At 35.5% G+C, this 4,967-nt stretch overlaps 2 pseudogenes; both read right to left on the minus strand.

The window, feature by feature from the left end:
* The window catches only part of LOC107621366, a 2,577-nt pseudogene extending 724 nt beyond the window's left edge, over window positions 1-1,853 (minus strand).
* On the minus strand, window positions 2,781-4,793 carry LOC107621365 (annotated as a pseudogene).

A 4,967-nucleotide genomic window follows, 5' to 3' on the forward strand; every position in this document is an offset into this window, starting at 1 on the left:
TGATGAAGCGGTGTACTCGGTTCCACGTCCCAAAAAAGTTACCTTCAATGTGATGAACATTTTTCATTAAACTAAAGTAACTCTTACCCTATTGTACCAGTCCCACGTGCGAACAAGCAGACAAGATACCAACATAAGTAATTTGGTCAGGCTCTATGTCAAGTTTCAGCATAGTGTCGAACCGTTCTACGGTATCTTTTCCAAAATCATGTTGAGATAGAGCTATAATCATGTAAGTCCAAGTCAATTTATTCTTGTTAGAGCATATCTGTTTGAATACTTTCCTTGCATCTCTGATGCTTCTTGATCTTTAATACATAGTAATTAAATCATTACCAACAGAAATTGATGATGCTTCTTGCAATCTTGTGGCAGTTGCCTGAAGCTGCTTACCGTGACCAAGAGAAACCAAGCTTGAAAAGACACTTAAAACCGCTGCTAATGTATAGTTGTTTAGCTTTGGACCATCTCTAACCATTTTCCTGAAGAGATCCAAAGCATCGCTAAGTAAACCATTCTGTGCATAACCTACAATCATGGCTGTCCATGCAACTACATCTCAAAATTCTAGTGAGTCAAATATATCTCTTGCCAGGTTTATATCCCCAATTTTGACAAAGCCATCTAGCAGTGATGTGAATGCTATAACATCAAGATTTGAGATACCTGTAATATCTACAATCCCATGAGCAATTTCATTGCCACCAGCCTTTGCATACATTAAGATCAGAGCATTTCTCACGGCTCCAGATATGTCTATATTAGCTCTTACCATGTACGCATGGATTTGTTTCCCAAGTTTCAAATTTTCAAGATTGGCACAAGTTGACAGAACACTTCCCAAGGTGTACTTATCTGGCTTTGAAGATGAACTGTTAAGCATAAGCGAAAAAATTTCAAGGGCTTTGACATCATGTCCTTGATGAGTATATCCTGTAATGATTGAATTCTAAGAGACAATGTCTGGATCAGTCATTTCCTGAAAAAGGGCAAGTCCAAGGTCAAGTTGACTAAAATGCATATGCATCGAAATCATAGTATTCCAAGTTGATTTGTCTTTTAACCTCATCCGGCCAAACACAACCTTCACCATTACTGAATCAACTGACTTTGCATACGTGTTAAGAAGTGAATTGGCCACAGGAGCAACACTGGATAATCCAAGTTTTATAATGAAGGAGTGAACTTTTCTATCAATATCCAGTGCTTCAGTTGCAGCACATGAAGCAAGAACATTGGTAAATGTGAACTGGGTTGGCGACACTCCACATGAAATCATCCTGAGAAACATATGAATGGCATTATCAAAATGACCCAACATGTTATACCCCACTATCATTGAAGTCCAGGAAACAGAATCGGGTTCAGGAATTTCATCAAACACTCGCTGTGCAGCTTCGAAGTTCTCCCTTTTGGCATATGCTGACAGAATGTTGTTCCAAGAGAAAATGGTCTTCAATGGCATTTCAGCGAACACGCGGTGAACATCAGAGAAGGAACCAGTTTTAGCATAAAAATTGAGGAGATTGTTCATCAAGAAGACACCCAAGTGAAGGCCGTGTTTGATGATTCGAGCATGAACGGATCTTCCGACAAAAGGGTCTCTGGATTTGATAGCGGATTGGAGAACATCGACGTATAAATCGGAATGGGAATCATAAGAAGTAGTGCAGGGAGATTTTGTGATCCCCATCAACACAAAGTGAGAGTGTTGAATTCAGCACCCGCATGAAGATGGAGGCTCTATTGGTGAAGTCGCGGAGAAGTTGGAGGAATTTAGAATTTAGATTCTGAAATCAACCTATAAATTATATCATGTGTTAGTTGGTTTATAAACTAACTTTAACTTCCATCACAATTTTTTTAAATTAAAGTCATATATGACGTGGTAATGAATTATTTTCTAACTATGCTACTTATCCAAGTATTTTTTATCCAAGTTTTATCTAAGTTGGTCCAACACCAACAAAAATCACTCTCATTAAAAGAGCGTTATTAATTATATACTCTTTTCAGTCTTTTGTATATTTTTTATGGTATTGTTCGGTTGTTCGGTTCCTGAATAGGTCGGGGGTGTTGGATACTCTAGATTGACAGGGGATCTGGATCCGGATCGTTCTCGAGTGACGGGATCTCACAGACTGGCATGGTGGGGAGTGGAGGAGGGCTCGAGGATCTTTCAAACTGGTTGGTGCGACGTGGGGGGAAGCCACCAGTAAAAAGGACTCCGACGCTCAAGTCAGAATTTATACAAGGTGGCAGAAAAAAATAAGGGATAGGTGTCATACCTCTAGAAGGGGTAGGACCCTCCCCTTATATAGTCCGTGCTGGGGTGAACCCCTCATGGGTAGTCCCACCTTTCAGAAAATTTCCTTCCCCAGCTGTCAGGTGCCTCGTGGAGGGATGCTTGGATCGTTCACCGGTTCGGATTTTGTCAACCCGTCGGGTCGAAAGGTATAAAAAAATATTTTTTTTTTATTTTTTATCAATTATTTTTATTGTTAGATATAACAAATGTAGAGAAAAAAAATCTTAAAAAATAACGGGAATGAAATAAGCTTCGCTTGGGTACTGAACATGAATCTGTTTGTACATTGTTCCTTCATATGATTAAGCTCTTTATTGTCCTTTTATTCCTTTTAGCTGAGAATACTTAGGATATACTGATATAGCATTCATCTTTATAAAAAAAATGTCAATATCATAGACTATGGCATATATATACTACAATAATAATGCTAGAATCTAAGAGGAAACAAAAGCATTGAATATATGGCATATATACCAAGGACCATTTCTTTATATGATTGAGAATAAGATTATTTTTCATACATAACACCAGTACTTACAAACACACGAGAAGCTTAAATTAAGAGCATGCATATGCATATAATAATAACAATTAGCCCTTTATTTTTATTTATAGTATGATGATAACGATAGATTTAGCTTAATTATTATTATCACATCATGCATGCATGAACTAGAGTACTTAATTAATTAAGCAAAAGCAACCGGATAAAGAGGATTCATAGCAAGACCACATAAACCCTTGTTAGATTTTATGTCTCTCTTCATCCTCATGTAACCATTTTCGCCCCAATTTTTGCCCCATGAATTTTTTACTATCCAATACTTAGTACCATCTTCGGTTGAACCGTAACCAACTACGGCAACAACATGGTCGCTCTTAGTTCCACATTTTCCGGTGAAAACCCCGCCAGAGTAGAACTGGAAAGCCTTTTGTCCGGCTTCAATGTCAACTCCGACCGGTTGGTTCGCGACGGCTTTGAGGAGCGCCTTTTCATTGTTTTTAGGAACCTTTTCGTAGCCCTTGATAGAGGCTACAGGTTCCTTCTTCTTAGAATTGCAAGTCCTATCAACATGTTTGTAAGGGTATTTTGCTTCACTTGCAATCCCTCCTTTTTTAGCTATGAATTTGAAGGCATCTTCCACGAAACCGCCACTACATCCACCAGATTTTCCTCTAACACAATCTACTAGTTCTTGCTCTGAGAGGGATTCTAATTTTCCTGTGCTAATTTGGTGGAGAGGAGTGCTAGGGAGCAGCAGAATTTGTGATGTTTAGCCATCAATTAGTCATTATCAATATTTTTAATGATGTGAGATGAGATCTAATAGTGTAGGATTAATCATTTTTCCTTTGATGGTTAAATGCTGGCCAAATTTCAATAAAAGTGGTGGCCCTACACTTATCCTTTGGTGGATACCTTCTACTGTAGCCACGGCTGCAAAAGCCCAACAGCTACCTATAGTGTTGGTAAAAAAGGGAAGAACAAATATCAACTTCCGTTGGCAAATAATTAATTCAATAATGTTAGAGAAACAAAAAGAAAAATAAGAGTTTGTCTTATTTAATATTTATTAATTATTGTAATAATTAATAATATTAAACATAAGTTATGGTTATTTTTAGTTAAATTTCTTTAATTACTAAACATTTTGGTAATTAAATTTTTATATATTAGTGTCTTAACTAATCTAGCTCGTATATTTGTTATTATTGTACATACTTAATTTATAAAAATAATTAGATTAATAGGTATATTAGTGCCTACTAGCTAATACATTAATATGATCGATATACATATAACAAAAAATATGTTGTATGTTTTAAAATTATATTTCATCTATGTACCAAAAAATAAACAAATTTTCATCATTATTTTTAGTTTTCAACATTATTTTTAAAACATTCAATTTGAAAATAAATAGCTATATGTTTATAATAATAATAGAAATAAACATGAAAAATACAATTATATATGGTAATTACATACCACAATCTTTCTGGTCCTTGATTGGAGTAACAGCACCTCTTTTCCTCCAGTCTATAGTTTCAGGAATGTCTGTGACATTTTCATACCTAAAAGGTGTTTTTATTTCTTCCATCCCCAATAAACCAAGTGACCCCTTTTTCCCATTAAGTGATGAAGCCTTAAATTCTTCAAAGGTTTGGTCAGCAAATTGATTAACACCAAGTTTGAAAGTTAAGTTCTTATTATTAGCATTGAATGACTCAATGAACTCAACGTTTTCTTTGAATATTTGGTAACGTTTTTCTTTTTCAGCAACATCTCTGTAATACTTCCCATGTTCTACCATGCCTCTAGCTCAACAAGCTCGCGAGACATTGTTACCCGAGAGTTCCATAAAGCAAGGATGACGAACAAAGCTAAAACATAAAGGCTTTGGCTAAAGGAAGCCAATGATTGATGCTTGGAATAGTGTAGGGATATATAGGTGATGAGGGTTTTTGTTATGATAATCATGGTCTTAATATAAATTTCAATCCAAGAAAAAGATGAACAAAATAAAAGTTTAAAATTTGAAGTAAGAACGAAAATAAATTATGAAAATATTATAATTAAAAAGAAAAAACATAGAAAGATCACAAATAATAAATACTGTATTTTTCGTCGGGCATGTATATGTATATATAAAAA

This window comes from Arachis ipaensis, chromosome B10, assembly GCF_000816755.2.
Source record: "Arachis ipaensis cultivar K30076 chromosome B10, Araip1.1, whole genome shotgun sequence".
Taxonomy (NCBI): Eukaryota; Viridiplantae; Streptophyta; class Magnoliopsida; order Fabales; family Fabaceae; genus Arachis; species Arachis ipaensis.